At 38.7% G+C, this 22431-nt stretch overlaps 1 long non-coding RNA gene across 1 annotated transcript; it reads right to left on the bottom strand.

Moving 5' to 3' along the window:
* Positions 1-5960: 5960 nt before the first annotated feature.
* Positions 5961-20591, bottom strand: LOC136291512 (uncharacterized). The gene is made up of 5 exons (XR_010721589.1): positions 20506-20591; positions 9268-9368; positions 8640-8809; positions 7694-7786; positions 5961-7036 (listed from the first exon to the last, which is right to left on the bottom strand). It is a non-coding gene; the product is annotated as an uncharacterized lncRNA (long non-coding RNA).
* Positions 20592-22431: the final 1840 nt, after the last annotated feature.

The raw sequence follows: 22431 nt of genomic DNA, 5'->3' as shown, positions 1-22431 counted from the left end.
GAAAAATATGTAGACTGGAAAATTCATTTGTTTTCAAATCCAAAAAATAACTGTCAGGAAAGCTCCATGGTGCATCTTTCTATTTTACACACTTTACATATGCATTCCAAAACCAGTGCTATCATCTTTGTGCATAATTAATACCAAGATTGTGATAAGACCATTGATAAGCTAGAAAAAATATACCTGGTTGTAATTTATTCTATTAGAAATAAATCAGCATTTTTCTTCTGAAGATTTTATTCGCTTTTGTAGTCCTCAGTGGTAAAAGTTTAGTAAGGAGCACTCAAAGAGCCAGAGTGCCCTCTCGTGGTCCTGTATCATCATTGTTACTTCATTTTTGGAACAAAACAAAACAAAAAGTTTAAAAAAAGAAAGGCCGAGCTGTGACTCTTCTACACAGAAATCTTACAATCATCAAACCAACATTCCTAGATGTTCTCCTAACAAATATAATTTTAAGAGCTAGACAATTAAGTATGCAGATCCAGACTGCCAAATGTCAGCCACGTAAAATGAAGTCCAGAAAATAGAGCCCATGCTTTATCTCCACCAATTCCAGACATCACAACAAACTGAAATACAAACCACAGCTTAGATAAAGTTCTCAGTGGCTATCTCGGTTTGATAACATAAACACCACATTGGCATGACACAGAAGCGAGGAGAAATAAGAAAAAAAGGAAGGAAAGTGAATAGAGACTTTCAAAATTAATTCTGCTGTAGCCAAGACAGAGGACTAATTCCTTCCAGGAGCTCCTGCTCCTGGAGTGGTACCTGCTGGGGGCCAGGTGTGAGGCTGTGTTGTGCGCAGACCTTCAGGCATTGCCACACGTTTTGGGCCCCTACCACTGCCATCTCAGCTGCACTACAGCTAATACAGACTGGGATGAGTCCGTTTCCAGGCTATTTTTGCCCTGTGTTGCAAGGAGAAGGACAAGACCAAGTCCTTCAATTTGTCCATCCCTCATCTGTTTTGTGGTTCTTCACAGGCTAACTCTGGTTTTCACTCAAGAATGGCAGCTTCCCCTACAGCAGCAAATGGATAGTTCAAAACTAAAAATGAGAGACTGTTCCCCAGTTCAGAGGAAGAACATGCTGCAAGCAATCAAAAGCAGATGGGTATTTTAATGCTTGGCTCCAGCAAGCTGCCAGTCACGGCATGACTGCCAGTCACAGCTGGACCAACATCTGCAATGTGAGTGGTGCCACTGTGGGCAGAACAGTAAAATACTCTGATAAAGGATGCCAGCTGAGCTGCAGAACACGTGCTGCTAGGTCACCGCTGGCACACTGATGGCACAAGAAGGAAATCCAAACTTGCAGAACTAATTCAAGGACAAACAGATATGACCAACATTAAAGGCAACTAATTCAACGTCTGCTCCCAAGAACCGAGCAGCAGAAACGCTCACTGAGAATACTTCAGATCGCTTTCCTTGGGATCTCAAACGTCTCATACTAAAGGTCCAACAAACACGCCTTTTAATTTTTTCTAATGTGTCCAAAAGCAACGAAACTAACCACTTGTTCTTCAGTGAGACTAAGAAACTGGTTATAAAGCAAAGCAGAACTGGAATTAAGAAAAGGTATTTTCTAAATATCAGATCTTACAGTTCCAATACAGTTTTACCCTTGAACTATAAAACAATGATTTAATATACTACTGCCAAAGTTACCCAAAATGAGCAAAAATACCCTCTCTCTAGGCAATCTGTTTGCAAATGGAACAGCTTATTAATGCTTACTTAATTGAGAACAAGTAAACAAGGGTCTTAGCCACACTGAGCCAATTTCTTGAGGCAAACTTCATGGTCTGAGTTTCCAGAAACGCACTGGAAAATTAGCAAAAGGGAATGGCTTTCTCTGCTTTGTTTTAAGCCACAGAAAACAATGTCAGGCCACACCCACAAAATGGTCCATTTGACTCCCTCTGGCTGTAAGAATTGACACAGCTTTCAGAAAGAAAAAAAAGAAAAAAAATCCAGTAAAAAAAATCTCTGCTTAGCATGTATTCTAAACCATTATATGTAACAGAGAGACATCAATACCATTTTGTATCCTGAAAGCCTCATGGTGGTTTTTACATTCTTTGTTGTTGTTGCTGATTATCAGCATCATAATTATCCAAAATTTCCTGTTCCTCTGCTGAAAATCATCACCTTTATGGTGACTGATTAGCACAGCTTTGCCAATTAACCTGTCCCCATTTGCCAGTGTCAGCTGAAGGAAAAACATGCATTACTAACACAAATGGACTAGAAGAAATGCATGGCTCCTCTCTGAAACGTGATTTTGTAAAATAAATAAGAATTATTTCTCTCTTAATTAACACAAGCTGCTTTCTGCTGCTGAACTTGGATCTGGTGACACTACCAACATCAACACCTTTACTGCAAGAACTGATGCTATGATCTGGAAATTGAATGGGGTGAGGTGCAGACAAAGTAACAATATGTCAGTGCGTGCTAATTTCAAAATACTCATTTTGGATTGTTAGGTCAATTTAGAATTAGATATTGTATTCATAACTGTTACTTACAATGCCTCAAGGAAAGACTTTTCTGATGGTACCGCAAAGCCAGGTTTAGCACACTGCATCTAACTAGACAAGCTTTGCAAAAAACCTGCAAATATTGAAAATTTAGAGGAATCATTCTTTACTCTAAAAATGCCATGTGCCAGGGAAGGGAAATATCTCTTCAAATCTGAGGAATCACTAGAGAAAATAACAAAAGGTCATCCTGGTAGTTTATGGTAACACAAAGAGGTATAAAACACTTTTATCTGTGACATGAACACCCTTGAGGTCACCCGGAACTTTCACTGTACCAAATGTGTGGCTGATATACAGAGAAATGTAGAAGAATGAAAGGAAATGGGTGCACCATTGGAAAAGGTTTTTGTCTTGACAGAAAACTATTAGCAGCAAATATTTTTTCTGTAATTCCTAATGCTTATTCAAAAGATCTTTTTTTTCAGTGGTTGCATTTAAATTGTCCCTGTTTGTGAGCAGAGCAAATGGAAGATTTTAATTATGATAACATGAAAACCACAGGCATCTAAAGTACCCTTTGGGTTAATTTTCTTATCAGTAAAAAAAGAGGACATCGATGAGATTGAATCAGTTAGGAGAGTTACTTAGGTAAGTGGAGCTTTAAGTCTACTATAGCTGGCCATAAAAGATCATTTCCTGAGTAAACAAGGATGTAATTGTGCAGTTTGCTCCTTTTCTGCCCACACACCTCCTTTTTTCTCCCAAGGGTGAGCATTCTTAAAATTTCAATCTAGAGCAAACACGTGAAAGTCACTGAGTAAGATATTCTCTAGGACCCAGAAGAACTTAGAAACACATCTGCTCTAGGAGGTAGTGCTTAATCTACCAATAAATCCAACTCATGCATGTAAATCAAACCCACATAGCTCCTGTGCTTAGGCATTAGGCACATGGATGTTCATTAGCACGTGGCAGTGTCACAAAACTCAGTAGAAGTGAAGTTTCCTTTCCTTGCAGCAGTTCTGCTTCTAATCACAAAGGTGAATTTAGTTGGCAAAACAGCCTCACCAGTCTTCACCTACTGCAGGCAAGAGTTGAAGTATTAAAAACAAGCCCTTGTTTTTTACATTTCAAGGACAGTAATAATCAAGGACAGTTCATAATTTCTGGTGACAATTACTACACCATTAGAAAAACGCTCTGGTCTGCTATGATTTACAGAAGTTACTTTAAAACTGCTTCATCTTGTGGGATCTTCCAGTACAGTTTTGACTGGTTCACTGAATTTTCAAACTTGATGCATTTCAGGGCAATAGAGATATTCCACTCAAATTTATAGAGCTGAACCATGCTGATGTGGCTGTGCAGCTTAAGAAATTGATCTCAATCGTTTTCCAGACTTTTAGATTCATGGAACAACACCTTTAGAGAATTTAGAGAAATCAGCTCTTTTGAACAAAGAGCAAGAAGAACAAGGATGCCCAGACACGCATATTATGGGGAGAGGGGGCATGAGCCCTCCTACGTAAGTGAACCTCGAGCCAACAGCCTTAAGTTTTCCATCCTTCCATTGTCGGGTCCAAAAGAATCTGACTTCTCTTCTAAAACAAAGTCTAATCCCCTTTACGTTGATTTCTAAATGCATTTTCAAGTTTGTATTTTCACCAACAGGTGGAGCATCAGTTCTGAACTCCTTATCTGTTTGTGATCTAAAACAACCTGAATGTTCACTAAACAGTAAAATAAAGTGTTTCACATCCGTGCTGCTGGGAAGCTACGCAGAGTGAAAAGGACCAACTACTGAGCCAAGACAGGAAGAGTAAATAGGGAAGTGTGTCAAATAGAAATATAGTGTTTCAGTATCATGAAAATACAGGCTGTTCTTAGTCTGAGCTGTACTAAAAGACTTTTCCCTTTTTAATTGATTTTCTGGCGCAAAACTTTCTACAGCCAGTAAGAGCAACTTCCAAATGTGGCTAAAGTATTATGAAGTTTGATTACAGAGAAGGTGAACAAGGCAGCCATGTTTCAGAAGTTGATACACATGGATCACACTGGAAGAAGAATTTCTTTTTACTCAACACCACCACTCTAATTTCTAAATTTTGGACAATTTATTAAATTTCAGGGCTGAATTCTACTTCTGTGTAAGTGCAACTTCCATCAACTCCTTAAAATAACCATTCCCCAAAAGTTGCCAAAACTAACATTCCCAAGGAACTTCAGACTGTTATTTTCGGTCTGCTTAATAACAAATTTTCCTTCTGCTGAAGTCTCAAATTAAGATTTCCATACTAGAATACACTAGGCTTTCACATACAAATAAAAAACCATTTGCTTGCTGAGGTTTTGGCTTTATTTCTGTTTATAAATGTGTAAAGCAACAACCCTCTAGGCAACATCGGAGGGAAAAATATGAATAATTAATCTTTGCAGCGGTATATTTACCTGCATTGGTAAAAATACTATCAGACCATTTACAGTGCCCAGAGGAGCAAAATATTTAAGTTTTTTTTCCTTGGTGCAAACCAAGATGTATAGGTGATCACATCAGCGTCACCAAATGTCTCTGGTAGAGACACTAAAGAATGAGGCAGGCAGCAAGAAGGTCAGCAGGAAAGTTCTATATTTAATTTTCTGACTCCATCTTATATACAATTCTTCCAGAAGGCACAAGATTGGCTACATAGGTTGCCACCTCTTTGACCTCGTTGGTGAAGACCACCAGTCACCTTTCTCCTCCCAGAGGAGAAATATGTAAACAAAAAGATAAATTCTGAAAATATACATTGTTTTCTTGAAGCTGCGTGAGAACAAAATGCAAACTCTGAAAAGCAGGCAAAGTTGGGGCAACATATGGGCACTGCAATTCCCAACAAAAAGAGCTTTTTTGGGCAGGGAGCAAAAGAAGGGGGTACAAGGAGAATCTTAGCAAGTATAGGCACTTAGGTAGAGGCTCAAAGGAGAGGGACATATCCTCAGTTTAAGTAAATCAGCATAAATTCATTAATACTCAATTGATCTCAGACTGAGAATTTAGGAGGTGTACACAGGCTGCGTTCCAGTAACCCAGTTCATCAACCAAATTTATCTTCTTCCATAAATTTCAGCCTCAATAATGACTAAATAAAATCTCTAATGCAGTATTACAACTGCCATTTCCTACAATTTCTCTGGTAAGAATAACAGGAATTTCATTCATTCAAATATTTCTTAATCTTACCTACTATTCCTGTTTTCGTAAATGCAAACAAATTCATGAGTGAGGACTGGACCATCAGAACCAGGTGTTTTTTCACCCTGGAAATCCGTTTATGCTAACTTTTCATTAATTCCTCTGTTTGGGCCATGTGCCTTTTCCTACTCGGAAGAATCCTTGGTCTGTTTTTGAACAGGGTCAGCGGAACTGACTGAGCTATTGATACATCCACAGAGAAACAAAGAGCACAAACTCTGTACAATCTGTATAATACAGAGCTTATATATAATAATACATGTATACATACATATATAAAAGTATAAATTATTACAGTATATATTACAGAGTCATAGAATCATAGAATGGTTTGGGTTGGAAGGGACCTTAAAGATCATCTCATTCCAATCTCTTTGCGACAGGCAGGGACACCTTCAACTAGACCAGGCTGCTGAAAGCTCCATCCAAACATGGCCTTGGACACTTCCAGGGTTGGGACATCCACAGCTTCTCTGGGCAACCTGTGCCAGGGCCTCACCACCCTCAAAGAATTTCTTCTTAATATCCAATCTAACCTACTCTCTTTCAGTTTGAAGCCATTCCCCCTTGTCCTGTCACTAAACACTTATATGTATATAATTATTTCTAAATTTTATAGATTTTTAACTGCTTTCATACACAATAAGATAGTAAAAAAAGTCTCCTTCAACTGCAAGAGACTTCAAAGAGTGACAATACCCTTCCTGCAGAGGACGGGAGTACCTCCCTATGATTTTTTTTTTATTTAATACAAATTTTATTAGATACTTATCTACTCTGTGGAAATAAAAAAAAAAAAAAAAACTAAGATATTTTGCCTGGTATTGCCATGTGATGGTACAGTCATGACAGACAGGGTAGCTCACAATCAAAATTAGAATTTGGTTGGTACTAAGGTCACTGAGATAACATTTTTAAAAGCACTTTGGGAGGTCAAAAAACACACAAAGTAAGAGGGAGTACGAGGATACAGGCAGGGTACAACTTATCACAGCATTTGTGTCAAAAGCAGATGAATGGAATGTTTACAAAATAAACTGAACAACAGAAACATGTTACCAAATATCCTTCCCAAGTAATAAAGCAAAAATTAAATCTTTACAAAATAAACTGAACAACAGAAACATGTTACCAAATATCCTTCCCAAGTAATAAAGCAAAAATTAAATCTTTTGATGATCTTCTCTGTGACTTAAAGGGTGGGGATATTTTAACAGTCCATTTTCTTCAGTCAAATTCAATCATTTTGAAAAATGGCATCCATGAGAGTTTCTTATAGTGTCTTGAGAGTTAAAAATCCCACCCTGAAAAAAATCCAAATACAGCATAAGCATTCTTGCAGCCACTGACATGAGAGCAAAGGTTTTCCTGAATATGCCATTGTTGAGGTCTAAGTTTTTAGCTAACAGATGCCAGAAAAAACAGAATTTAAGAAGTTAGCTGAGATGACAAAGTTAAACTTAAGTGGGGAAATTAATTGGAAAAACCTTTACTGACATATGAATCTGAACATAATGTAATTTAATTTTACTTTGTTAATTACACCAATGCATTTAGCTTGCTATTTTATATGCCTCTTTTATACATTATGTATTTCTGAAGAGAAATGGTTTTTTAGAACCTATTTGAAATGAATTTATCTTGATTTTAAGCCCTACTTCAAATCCAATGATATAATACTCATTAAGTTTCAGGAGAAAAATGAATGCAAAATGAAATCTGTTGCATAATACGTGGGAAAAAAAAGGGGAAGGAATTTCTAAAGATCACATTTATGAGAGCTTGAGAGGAGATTAAAGTCATGCTGCTAATCTTCTGTTGGTTCTTAAACAGAACCCTTGGCAAATATTTAATTACTAATACTTTTACCATGCTGAGAGAATGCTGCACATAGATTACTGCAGAAAACTGTTATTTAAAACAGGAGATTGGAAATCAAGGAGAAATCTAGCTATTCTCACCAGGGATAGCATGTTTGAAATTCCAGACACCATCTTCAGTGCTACACAGGCAGACCCACTTTTATTCTCATGAAGTTCAGCAGACAGGAAGAGCTACAGTACAAATTAATGTTAATTTGATTAATTACAATGTTAATGTGTGATAAATATATGAATGCTCTAGCAGTTTTCACTATGTTGCCAGACTGTATAAATTAAAGTTCTAGTTCCAATGGGCAGATTGAATTTAAAAGCATATCCACAGATGTATCTAGCAGCTAGGCATTATTTTGCTGAATAATCCTCAGAATTTTGCTGACAGATGTAATCATATTCAGTAGACACTTCTGTCTCTTGGTTTGTACCTTCATTTTATCAGTTACATTTTATCAGTTTCATTGACAACGTCCAGTTTCCAGAGCCATTTTCTCTGCCTTTTGAGCTGGATACTGAAAATAATCCCTCATCAAGATCTGGCAGGTCACAAGTGCTGGAGACAAATTCCTCTCACAGACCCTTGACCAAAGCAGAGTTTAATAGGGGTGCTGTAATGTAATTTCATCCAACTTTTAATTTTCTGATTTGCATTCTGCGACTCACACTACCAGGGAAGAGAGGCTGTAGCAGAGCAGCAGTCTCCTGAGCGTTGCAGAAGTTCCAAATGGTTACTGAAGTAGAGTTACAGCTTGTGCCACATGCTCTGCTGCCTGATTAGAAACTGTTTTATTGCTGGATTCATGGGCTCTCTGGGATATTTGTTTCATGGCAAACATTTAATTGGCTTCTAGTTCACCAAAAGAAAATTGTGACTCTGTTGACAATTTTGTGTAGCGCAAAAAGAACAAACAATCTTTCAGAAGGTTTTTTTTTTTCTTTAAACTGATATGAAATATTGTGATCTAAGAAAGCTACAGGAGTAAATAAAAGTAGAGTTTCAAACCATTTGACATATTATTCAATTCATCACCTTCTGAAGATGACTGCCTTCCACATAGCCAGCATTAGAGGCAAAAAATATGTTTTTTGAGTCAAGAGGATGTCACAATTGTTTTCAGTCAGTTCTTCGTGTTTCCTATTCATTTTGTGCAAGTCAAGTGGTCCAAAGTGCAGGAGTCAAACTTCCAGGAAGGGACTTGTCTGGTAGACAAGAGAAGACATAAGAATCTTAAAGAGATAAAGAGTTCCTACCCCAATTTTCACAACAGTTAAAACGTTCACTAAAAGAGGAACAGAGACTGACCTCAGAAAAAAACACAACTGGAGCACAAGTGTACAGAAGGACTTTTGTAATTGACAGCAACCATTTAAAATCATGTTGAAAAGAGGTGGGAAGCAAGGATAACTATACAGAAATAAAAGGAGAACATGCTGCTTTCCAGTGTCAGCTTAAATTATTCTTCAAAAGCAATCCAGCGTTACAGCAATTCCCTGATGGTTCACACAGCCTGGGATTTCTTTACTTCTTTCTCTAAGTAGAACACACTGATAAGCAAAATGCAGCAGCCTACACTGACATTTACATTCCCACTCCAGCGTGTTATCTGTTTTCCCGCAGAAACACAACTTATTTTCTATCTCCCTGCAGAAATACTTACAGGAGTTGTATGGAAGACAAATAGTCACCCTTGCCTCTCAAGCAATAGTAGTTTCAGGTTTCCTCTTCTTTGTTTGGTGAATTTTTTAATGAATAAATACACTGATAAAAAAAAAACAGAAGAATCACAGCTAATAGTAAGGCCAGAAGATACTTTGAACTGTTATATGCAAAGCAAGGAAATATCTATTAAAATGTGTTTCTGCAGCAATAAAATCAAAAATACTTTAAGCCTTCCCCGCATTATATTTAGGATATGCACTGCATCTACATTGAAAGGTATGTATTGAAGGAGTCTCAGCACAGACCAAAAAAATCCTCAAAATTTTTCATATCCTAATTCTTATAAATGTATGCAAACTACTCAAACATAAGCACTTAAAGTAACTATATAATTGGTAGATAAAAGAGCAAGTAGCAAAAGGAATCCACATGTTATTAGCATTAGCCTCCTAGAGTTAATTTTTCCTACCTATGTAAATTTTGTAGTAATTCCAAAGCCAGCTTATCCTTCCTTTACATTTCTCTGTATTAAGGGACAAATGGGTTTCTAATTCATGATCTCATCAACCTGCAAGTGCACAGGATGTTACTCCCCTGAATACATGGATACAAAACCACAAAACCTCAAGTTCACCAACACACTTCAGTAAAAATCAGTTGTTTTAATGAAATCCTTGATGGAACCATCCCTGTAAGAGCTACATTCCACACAATAACAGTCTCTCAAGGCAAACAGGTATTTGTGCTCCTCTGTTGCACGGTGCGCTACTTTCAAAAGTTTTTCCTTCTTCTGACTGAATCAAAACTAATGACAGAGATTCCCCCCTCCCCCCCCAAGAAAAATGGTCCTTTGTGACAATATATTTGCAGTTCTCCTGGGTAACACTTCTGAAAAAGGTGAAGGCTGCAGCCCTGTTCCTCAGTTTATGTGCATCAGAGCCCTAGGAAAACAGAGTTGATGCTATGGATACCATAACAAGAAGGAGCTATTTCCTATGGGACAACAATTACTACATTGAGGGGTAGTAGCAAGAGCTGATATCCCCTTCCGCAATTAGCAAAAGCAACAGTGGCTCCCTGGCTTTCCCTAATTCTCACAGGCACACAAAATTCTGCAGAGGAGGAAGAATGAAGCATAATGGAGAAAAAGGAGTTTTAGTGATTGAAACAGATTTTGGAAGCCCCTAAAAAAGAGCATGGATGCAAGGGCCAGGGAAGGTGACATAATGCCACAAAGGCAGGAGAGGGAACAAAAGCAATTACACAACTTTCTCAATCCCTTAAAAAACCTCTGGTTTCTTACCCATTCAGATTCTTTACTAGTTAGCCCTCTCTAACTCCCAACCCTTTTCTCTCTCTTCTTCACAACTTCCCTGTTTTCTTCAGCACTCATTTTCACCCTCTTTATCTGCTCCACTTCTCATTGATCATATCCAACTGCTTTTCACCCAACAGCTTTTTACCACCTCTGCCAGAATCACATCTCCATAAAACTGAACTTTGCTTGCACTGTTGAGAAGCTCTAACCCAGTTTTGCCTTCACTGTCGACGATCTTTGATCCAGTTTTCAGCCTCCCAAATTTGGAAATGTTTATCTCGTCTCCGGTTCTGCAAGGTCTAGAGCAGAATCACTCTGCTCTGTACAACAGCATTTCTGCCCAAATATAAGTCTAAAGCCAGGCATTAGGATAGAAGATTCACCCTAACAGAAAGCAGGTGATGTTATAAATACCAGCTGGCTCTGTAAGTCCTGCATTCCTTTCTTTATCCCATGTTTTTTAAATTTGTCTTTGACCCTTCTGCATTGCTTTCTCACATGGACACATATTCAGCCTAACAACTTTTATGTGGTTAATTAACCAGATAATAAATAGCTTTTAATCTAAATAAAATGCAGGAAGTTGGCACAGTATCTCTTTTTACCAGGTTTCAGACCACATGTGAAGTTATGTACCTTCCCCTCTCCTCCCACAACACTGAAGATGAACCTTAAATTGCATTATTGTTTTCATAAATGTGTGGAGATATTTAGACATTGATCAAACCTAGTGCTGTTCAACAGATGTTACAAAGAATGAAAGCCAAAACACTGAAACTGTTGCATTCCTAATGAGCAAACTGTTCCCTTTTTTATTGTCTTAGTTGTGGTGCATTGCTGGAATCTGACAGCCATGATACATGGAATGATACAGAGACAGTCAAACACTGTGCAGGTGTGCCTCATTAACGTCAGATAGGGAAAGATGGTTCCTCTGAGACTGGAGATTTATAGAGCCAAATGCTTTACATACTCTGTGCTGGAGCAAGCTAGATGCCACATGTCTAGGCCAGAGCAAAGCCAAAGTTCACAGCTAGATTCTACAACACAACTAGCAATCAAACCATCTGAAAATGGAAAGCAGAACTTCTGCTTGCAAAGTATCATGGGACATAAACTCACATTTACTTTCAAGTTCCACTGCAGCTTGAGTCAGAATTTTTTTTTCTTTTTTTCTAAGTTTCTCACAGGAAAGAGTGAAAACATTACTGCAAGAAGAAAAGACCCTGGTTCTTTTTTCTCAGAGGAGAACATACCATGCAGTCCTGGGGTTGATTTGATCACCAGTTCTTTGGAAGAGGGCAGTGGAAGCTTTAGGCTGCTGTCAATGCTAACTGGTGTAGCCTGCAATTCTTCATCATGTGGCACAGTCATGGCCTGGTGGCTTCCTCAGACACAGGGTCCTGGTGTAATCCTCTGACCCTTTCCATTAAAATGGTTAAAATAGTATCAGAACAGATTGGGCTTTTAAACTCAGGTGTCATGATTCTTCTTCCCACCATGGACTAGAATTTGCTGCTCTTATTACTGAATTTTGCCATGTGCCCTAAATAGGACGACTCCTGCAAAAAGTAAATAGATCTGATAGTGTTTTAATAAAATTAGTTCAAAAGCCACAGGTTAGCTCAATATCTCACACAATAGAACCTTGATTTTAAAATTCTTTCATCTTCTCAAATTAAAAAAATCTCCAGCCTATTTCATTTTTTTTAAACCCCCAAGACTGTTTCATTTACTGCAGGCAATTCAACCGGACTTTCGGAATTTAAAATATTCCTGACTCATTTTTACTTCCAAGTTTTCTGCTGCCTATCAAACTTTTTCTTTTCTTTTTGAAGTGACAGGCTAAGTGCCACTGAACTAAAGGTTTCAGAACAGATCAGCAAGAACTTTCATAGGCTGTCAGTACACAAAAATATCAGCAGACCTACACCTACACATCCTCCACAGAAGCAAGTGGGAAATAGAAGGAAGAAAATGTGAGAATGTTTTTTGTACCCTTTAATGTGCCACTGAGTGCCAAGGAACCTGTGCAAAGGTGGTGGTGTTCATCTGGAGGCACTGCTTCTCCAGTAGGAGAGGGAATCCAGGATCCTTTATTACACTTCTGTTCAATATTCCCCATTCCCCATCATAGGATATGACTTTTGACATCATCTGTTGGTATGAATTGAATCATTACAGCTTATGTTTTAATGCAAACATCTGTAAGTACTCCTGTAAATATTAGAATTTCACTGCGCACATATTCTAAGGTCTGACCTCTTCAAGGAGGGAGAAAGGGAGGTTAGCTTCTAAATATAGAGGTGTTTATCTTTAAGTTCTTATTAGGAAAGGCTGCAGTTGTCAAAAATACACAGTTTTTCACTTGAATGCATATGCATACGTTATGGGTATTCCCAGGTTCACAGCAGTGTGAATCACATCTCCAGCTTCAGGAAGGGACTGCAAGAGTGAAATGTTAAGGGTAATACAGAAAAACTTTTCCACCTGAAAATCTAAGTCCAGCCACGGCCCTACATACATGACAGAAGTCAGGCTTGCGCAAAGTCAATCAATTTAGGAAAGATGCCAGAAATTCATAGAAATTTTAATTCACAGCTTGAGAAAGTAATTCCTGTGACAGCATTCCCAGTCTGCTGGTTGCATGACTTCAGAGTGGTGGCAGGTTCAAAGGAATCTGGGACAGTGGATGTGATGCTCTAGGTCCACTTTAAGTGGCAAATATTCAGTGGGGGTTACAGATTGGTACACAGATCCTTGAAAGGTGCTGGAGTGGATGGATCTCTTTTGTCCATGGTTAGTGTACACTGTGTTATGGTGAAAGGCTGAGCAGCTGGGAGATAAGCTCCCTGCTCCCATTGTACTTGTTTCTGGGGCTGAGCCAGGAGTGTCACCCCCTTGGATCAGATAAAGTTGCTCAGCAAAGAAAAAGCACATTTCGTATTTCAGTGCTCTTCCCATATTTGAGGGGAGAGCTTCACAACAGGGAAAACAGATCACAAAGGCACCTTTAAATTCTGGGTGCACTGGAGTCCTGCCCCAAACTTACCTCCCCTGTTTTGCTGTGGTTTCATGAGCTGCCAACACAGAAATAGAACCTTTGTACAAGAGTGCTGGCTCTGCGGAAGCCTGAGGAATTAAAATGTATCATTATTTTCTGTTCCCACCAAGACCAGCAACATTTCAAGAGTGTTGCCATCAGCAGAACTTTGGCTTGTCAGAAAGCATGCAGCTTTGAAGTGAGAAGAAAAAGAATTAGCTGGGTATGCCATTAAAGAAAGAAAGCAATAGAGGGAAATTAGTTCAACTGTCAACACCCTTCAGAACAAAGGCTAGCAACCAGCATCCCACAGAGCAGTGCAAGTCATCCCTGCTGGTACCAACATCCAGTCATGGATGCAGAAAGCATGAGATACTGATACATTCAGTGACGTGGATCCATAAATGAAATTAATCTGATCAATAAAATAGAATGAAACTTTCAGAAGTGTTTATTTTATCTCAAGGCCAGATAACTCCAGGGGGCATTTTGCACCTTGTGCTCAGGGCAAATTAGGCAGACACTGAGGTTTTCTGACAGCCCCATCAACAGGACTTAACTTGTAGCTCTGTTACAGCCATGTAAACCACTCACTCAAGGCACCTGAGTGACATTAGATCAGATGCAATCCTCACAGCTGTGACTACTGCCAGCACACCAGGTTCATGGGATAATAGACTCCATAGCAGACTGGGGACTTGGGAAGCTCTCTGATCCACCCCCTTGCCAGGAGGCAGCATTAAACAGACACCAACCACCTCTCTTACATGTTTTTCTAAGCTGTTCTTATTTACGTCCAACAGGTTCTCTCTGAGATCTGCTCTATGATTATCTGTCTTAGCTACAGAATACCAATAATTCAATATTTGATCCCATAAAAACAGTCTGATTATTCCTGCCTCAATACAGTGGGTTTTACACACCATGAGTGAATTGTACTTTTAAATACTTCAAAGCTTTGCTGCAATTGATGAAGATACTTTAAAATTCTAAGATTCTGTTAATTCTAGCATGAAATTATTAAATCTAAGATTGTTTTATCCACAGGAACTTCAATAAAATATTCTTTTGCATCACTCAAGTTATTAATTAAACAATGAACAGCAATCAACCCAGGAGAGAATCCTGAAGAACTCCACTTGGTGTATTTTTCCATTTTGCTTGGAATCTTTGATGCATAGAATATTACTTTCCAGCAAAATCTGGATTCACATGGGAGTAGTTTATTCTACACCAAGTTGTACTCATTTGTTTAGCTGAATGTCATCTGAGACTCTCAACAGCTTAAGGTGCAGGTGACATGTTGTTTCTAATCTACACAAGGAATCCTGCCAGAGATGAAAATTAGACTGCTTTAATATGATTTATCCTGAAATTTCCATGTTTGGTCTCTCTAGTCACCTAATTACCTGCTAGGAAACTGCAAATAGATCAGCTGATTATTTCTTTGCCTAGTTTTCTGACAGCTTTAACTTGGGATGACTCATGTATAATTTTCTTTCAATAATTTCATTGTGAAGACAGGGAGGGTTACCTCCAATGAATCTCACCTCTTCTTTGAGTCCTCAAATATTTTAATATTTGATTTATATTGTATTCCTGAACTAATGTTATCCTCAGAAAGAAACATTAAGGAACCAAGGTAGAGCTACATCAATACTCAAAGATATGAACTGTCATTTCTCAGCATAAAAATACCTGACAGTGAATATTAGAACTTCGATGAACTCCTTTAAAATACTCACTTTGATTGTTCAGAAGATCTGTCAAGACATGATACTCTTTTACGATGAGGCTATGTTAGGTTGCACATTTTTAATCTTGAGTGTTATACACTGAAAGTGTCATGTATATAATGATGCTGCCTAGTGATGTTTTACTTATGTATTATAGAATGATTAACAAATCAAAAGAGGTAAAAAGAGTTTTTAATTTCCCCTGCAAGCCAGGCTGTAGCTATTAACCAAGTGACATGGGCCCTTGAGGAAAAGCAGAAAACAATGTTACAGGTGAACACTTTTCCACATCCCTGAAGTCTTACTCTATTTCTAAAGCAAATTCCAAAGAAAGCACTTTTGCTCAAAGTGGTGGGCTGCATCCATTCGCCAGGTTTCAAAGCAGAAGAAAATCAATGTATCCGTACCCTACAAAACACTTCCTACAGCAACAATAAGCATCAGACTGCCTCCTGTTTCTTGAAGCCTTCCTGTATTTTGTACTAGACAAACAATTTCTCTAAAACTTAAAGAAATGGTTTTTTCTGTCCCTTGGCTTGCAGGTCAAACTCTCAAATGGCAGGCATCTCAATTTCAATTAAACAAACAACATAACCGCAAAAGTACTGCCAGTATTCCACACAAGAGTATCTGTCACAGCCTTTTGTGGGAGCACAACAAAAGAGTGTGGCTATCCGCTCAGTGCAATAACTTCAACCAAGAAAGTAAATTATATTTTAGTTGCAAAACCCTGCATATTCTATAACCTATTCTTGAATAAAGGGTGGGGACACAGAAAGTGAGGCTGAATGCTACAAGCAAACATAGCCAGTCTCAAAATGGGAGCGTGGAAAGCCTGGAAAACCACACGTGCTTTTACATTTCACAACTAGGGAAAAGCCATTCCACCAAAAAGCACTATCAAAGAGTTGAAATATAAACACCATCTGGAAGTGTCAATAATGAACAGGAAAGAACTTCAACATATAGAAAAAGACTCAAAAAGTGTTACTTTTCAAAGATTAACTCAGCAAGCATCACAGGACACTTCAACAAGATTACATTCCCAGAGCTAAACATTAAACATGTCCCATCACAAAGTGACAATTGTAAGACCCACAAACAGCTGAAGTTTGTGAAAGTGAAAAACACAGGGCAACGATATGGGACCAAGAAAAATCTCTGGTATAACAGCACTTGAGATTCCAGAAGTATTCCATGAGTGTGACTTTGTGTGACAGTGAGGTAGGCAAAACTACAGGCATAGTCCTTTTAAGCACCCTTCTTCCTTTTTTTTCTTTTAGAGCTGAAGTAAAGCAAGAACAAGCTGCATCTCATGTGTTGGACAGATTTTTTACCCTTAGTATAGACATCAAAGAGAGCATCAAATACTGGTTTTACCACTCAGCACAAACTTCATAGATTTCCCCAGCACATGGAGAGCTTCTACCACAAGCCAGTACAGAATATCTTGAATTGTTATTATGTTCCAGTAAAAATTACTGCCATCATTACAATGGGGCTTGCATAGATCAACACAGGCTTGATAGAATGGTTAATCACATAGATTGATATTAAATAATTATGTTGTCATGTTTTGGTATTGTCACTGACTTTAATATTAGAAATACAGATATATATGATAAAGATTTTGAAGATCTAGACTTGGTTGATGACATTGGTTTTTTTCTTTTCCCTTTTATTGAACTAACAATTAAAATCATATCATATTACCCCCCCCAAATATTTTTCTGTTATGAGAAAAAAAATTTAATTAAACTGCAAAAAGTAAACTGCAACTCAATCACTTCATTTAAAAAGAAAGTAACTACAATAGGAATCAATCAATTTTCACACACTGGAAAAAGCTACAGGGTTTTCAGAAGGAAATCATTAATGAATGGGCAAGGTGGCAGGTGCATTTACCAACTTAACCAGGATTTTATCACTAAAATCCGTACCTTCAAGACCAATCTGTGAATTCATAACACACATTATTTCCATCATATCATGGATCTGAGAGTTAGACATTGACCAGAGGTACAGACATATACATCCTATCTTTAAACTTATCCATGAAGAAAATAAAACTATTCAGGGCATCTTAAAAGAGTGTTAATCAAATTGATCAAAATTACTTTTTCATAAATCACCTGGTAAGAAACAGTGTATGGGAACCAGGACTCTCATCCCATTTTCATAAAATGGTTTAGGTTGGAAGGGACCGTAAAAATCACCTAATTCCAACCCCCGGCCATGGGCAAGGACACCTTCCACTAGATCAGTTTGCTCAGAGCCCCATCCAACCTGGCCTTGAAGACGCCCAGGAATGGGGCATCCACATTTCTCTGGGCAACTTGTTTCAGCCTCGCCACCCTCACATAATTGCCTCCCAGTATCTAATCTAAACATGGGCTCTTTCAATTTAAAATCCTTTCCCCTTGGCCTGTCACTCCAGGCTCTCATACAAAAGTCTCTCCATCTTTCTTGCAGTCTCCCTTCAGGTGCTGGAAGGCCACAGTTAGGTCACCCCAAAGCCTTCTCTTTCCTAGGCTGAACAGTCCCAATCCCCTCAGCCTTTCTTTGTAGGAATCCCTCTGATCATCTTGCTGGTCTCACTCCAGCAGATCCATGTCCTTCCTGTGCTGGGATCCCAGAGCTGGAAGCAGCATTGCAAGCGGGCTCTCACCAGAGCAGGGGAGCAGAATCCCCTCCCTTGACCTGCGACCACAGGGCTGTGGATGCAGCCCAGGACATGGCCCAGAGCCACATGAGACACAGTGGTGAAGCCCTATTAAACCCTAACACCACAGAAAGAATTCAGACTCCAAATAACCTATAGAAGGCATAAACCAGGCACATTTAAAAAATATTTACTTGGATTACAGCCTATTTATAGTTCTTGCAATTGGAATCGCTTGCTGAGAATTCAGCGTAATACGAAAGAAGTAAAACATACTCGATCATTTGCTATAAAAGACCAGGAGTCCATCTGGAAACCATGTAACAGATATTAAAAGACTATTTATAAATGGGACTTTAATTTAAAGTGTTGCTGAGATTTGATCCTTAAAAGGTTTTCAGTTTATTTCAATTGGGCCAAGTCAGCTTTAGAGCATGTATGAAAATACGTAGACCTGCTTCAGGTTATTGATCAGACGTGCTGCCAAAGCCATACTTCGTATTCAGGATTAAACTTTCCATCATTGTAGGAAGCTCTGCTAACAGAAAAATCCTCACCTCCAGCCTTTTTTTACAGATGCTTATTAGCCAGCAGTACCAGCAAGAGCCACTGGAAGAGCCCATGTGCTTGAAGAGTGGCAACCACTGTCATGTTGGATACCCTAAGGAAGCCAGGAGTTTTACCTGCCTGGGTCTAACAAATGGAAGAGCTGTCCTTCCTTACCAGCAGCTGGGATATACCAAAGCACCTAAAATAACATTGGATACCTACACCTCAGCTATCTGACTCATCCTAATTCTCATATTCTTGTCTGTTTTATCAAAGTACAAAAAAACAAACAAACAAAAAAAAAGAAATCACAGTCTGATTAAAATGCATACAATGAGGTACATGTACTAGCCATAACTGAATAATTTATGAGCTAAACCCATGCACACACATCAAACAAACAGAAGGAAGGAAACAGTTTCTTTTGAATGTTGCTGCTGTTAATCAGTGTATCTGAATAATATTAGTTTACCTACACCCAGGGCACATATCACTGTTTAGATAAAAACATTTCATTTAGAGGAACAGATCTTTGAATAATTTTATCCAGATGTTGGACAAAAACTTCCAAAATAAAAGTTTACAGGTGCCAGATGTTATGCCCCTTATTTATTATCACAGCTGGAAAGCAGGATGTTGTCACCCAAATACCCAGTGTAGGACCACCTTGTTTGACACAGAGCAATGCAGAAGTAACTAGTCCTGTTATTGAAGAGAAGCACAAAAATAGGATTTAAAGTCCAGCTCATGTTGCAGCCAACATATTATTGGACAAAGAACGAGTATGGGTAAAGAATGACAACAAAAGCAAACAAACACATCCCTTCCTCTGACTGCTGTTAATAATTACAGACAACCCATTCATTCTTCAAGAACCTGTTACCCATCCAAAAATGTCCAAGCTGTTTTTCAGCCAACAAGCAACACCAAAGACTTCACAAAGCTACCATGCAGTGCCTGACCACCAGCTTTGAAACAAACTAAACAAGATGCCAGGAGAAAACAGCGCTAATCTCTTCCCACTTCCAGTGTTTGTAGCCAAGGACTGCAATGACTCTCACTGACAGTTTTGTATCAGTAATCTATTTTTAGCCCATGGAATTTCCTGTATCACTTTACTCTATCAAACAGAAAATGCTCTCAATGAATCTAAGCAATAACATCCAAGCAATGACAGAAGTTACTGAACATGACTCTTCCCCATCCAAGCCTTTTCTATCCTAGCAAACCTAGTAATTTTTTATAGAACCACTGCTTTTCCACTCTCATGACATTTTGTCCAATGACCTCACAAGGCTTAGGCTTATATTGTAAAATCCTCAACAAACATTTAATTAAAGACACAAATAATCACAACCAATCATTAAGAAAGTCATAATGAACATCCAGTCAATTCAGGTGCAGGGCTTATTGTTCTTTAAACAGATGACTGCTGGTTTGGGCACACGCAGACGGGGCTTGAGCTACTTCTCTACTTCAGAACAGACTTGTACTATACAAAGGTACAAAAACTGTCATAAATTAAGAATATATACAAGAGCAAGGCAGGCCTCCAAGGCAATAAAGACTATCATGCCACAATAGTTTTAATAGCAGATGCTCTTTTTATCAATTCCACTAACACAGCTTTAAAGACATCACACAGTGTCGCAGCAGATCTCTCTAGACCCTCTTTAGGGGTAGAAATGAGCTAAGACACAGACTCTCATTTAACAACATGAAAAGGGTCCCAGTTCATTCTTCCTTACAGCTCAGCCATCCTGACTCTGGCTACATCAACCTCCCACTGCAGGCTCCAATGCAGTTCCTGACTGCTAGTTATTTCCTGCTGGAATGTGACTGCAAGGATTTCCCTACCACCTCTGACCACAGGTTTTACCCAGCTCAGCCATGGCTGCTGGCCCCAACCCCATCAGACCCACACTGACCTCTCAGCAGAGCCCCTACAGCAGCAACTCTCTGGCTTGCTTCAGCCTCCCCTGTGCTTCTCCAGACTACTACTCCTCCTGCCTCCTCCAGGTCTCACCTACGCAGCCAACCCAACCCTTTTATCACACTTATCTTTAACAGTCACAGCCGTGACCCATTAAGGACCAGGCTGTTCCTCTTCTTTGGTAATTAGTACAGCTGTGACTTATCAGGGCTGAAGTCACCTGTGATCCTTTCTTCTACACCTACAGTACAGCAAAAGCATAACCTGATACATCATTCCCAAATAAATGGAGAAAATTTAATCCTTCTGCACCTTTTTACTCCTATGCCTCTGCAGTTCTTCTAAGGATAGACATTCCCTAAATTTTTGGGGTCACAAAGACAAAGACAGTCTCTCTTCCTGTAATGAATTCATTCCTGCCCTGTCAGGTGGCTGGTGATGTTCCCTCAGAGCATTCAATAATGTAAACTCTGGGAGAATTCTTAGCGTGATGTGTATTTCACTTGATACACCCGAGCCACAGATGACATCACAGGAATCTTAACTGAAATACTAATTTCCGCCTTCCAAATTAAAATTCTGCATCAAAACCACTTCCAGATAAGAAATAGTAAATTTTCCCCATTACTTTCATAGTTTCACTGTAGAGATCACTAACAAAACCAAAAAATCCCCACACTTCCTCAAAGGCTGAAATTCAAGGAAAGCAGCCTTTGTGAATGGAAAAATGTACGTAGCCCTGTATAATGGCCAACTAAAACTATTAGTTTTTCACTTGTCAGAATCTTTGGAATTTATGTTTTAGTTTAGCACTTCCTTTTTCTTACTGCTATATATGTAATAGAGGCATATTTAACTCTTTCTACAATATGTAGTTAACTTCTGGTGCAATAAAACTAGACACAGGATCAATTAAAACTTTTCACAGGAGACCAGTTCAAAAAGTTAAGATGCTACATGATAGCAGACACACAAAAGAGACAGTCACACATATATACATTAAATCCCCAGAAACATTTATGCTCCAAGATTTTTTCTTTACTGTCTGAATGAGAAAACACCATCTCCCCCTGTCAATTACAAACAGCCTCAGGCAAGTCACTGGTGTTACAAAGGAAAGCATTTGACCCACCCTAATGACAGAAACAGTTAGCACGCTTGTTATGAGAGCAAATGGACTAGGTTAAGGTTAGGGAAATGGGAGAGAGAAAAGATTTGGAGCCCTGGAATCAGTAGAGTGCGAGGCAGAGAGTGAGGTGAGCCAGCTGTGCTCTCACAGTGGAAGAGCTGTATAAGGGTTTAAAAACAACAGGTGCCCTTTGTCACCTTCAGAATCACTCCAGACACACAGCTGAGGGTGAGTTTTAAGATGAAACATTGATGTATGGCACAAATGTGTATGCTAAGAAGGCAAATTCTAATGGAAACTTGTTGAATGTGTTTTTTTAAATAATTATCTCTGTAACTTCATAATGCTTGTCCTTCAAAAGAGAGAAGTGAATGTTCCTGCTCTGATATTTAATGCATTTCAAACAAAAGTACCATGGTTATTGACTTTTCCCTGTGTGTGAGGATGATGCAAATTGTCCTGTATGTAAAGACACTCACTTCTCCTTTACTGTTATCTTTGAAAAGAATTTCTTCAACAATGCCATTCAAAGAAAGAAGCCTGGGTTTTTTCCTCTTTTGCAATTCAAATAGTAATAAAATTTGGTAAAGAGAACGCTTCAGAGTCTCTAATTTTGTTCTCTGAAACAGGATTGCTGATTTTTAAATAGTTGCTTTTCAGCTGCTTGGTCAGAATCCCTTATATAATTGACTATGCCAGCTTGCCTGTTACTGATCTGCCTGAGGCAGGTTGCTATGTTTTCAGAACAAACAAATATTAAAATACACGTAGAATTCAGCTGAATGTTAAAAA

The sequence above is a fragment of the Chamaea fasciata genome, unplaced genomic scaffold (genome assembly GCF_029207755.1).
Source record: "Chamaea fasciata isolate MVZ Bird 193981 ecotype frontalis unplaced genomic scaffold, bChaFas1.0.hap1 SCAF_6, whole genome shotgun sequence".
NCBI classification, from domain to species: domain Eukaryota; kingdom Metazoa; phylum Chordata; class Aves; order Passeriformes; family Sylviidae; genus Chamaea; species Chamaea fasciata.
Note: the sequence above shows the minus strand (reverse complement) of the source record. Positions and strands in the feature narration are given on the sequence as shown.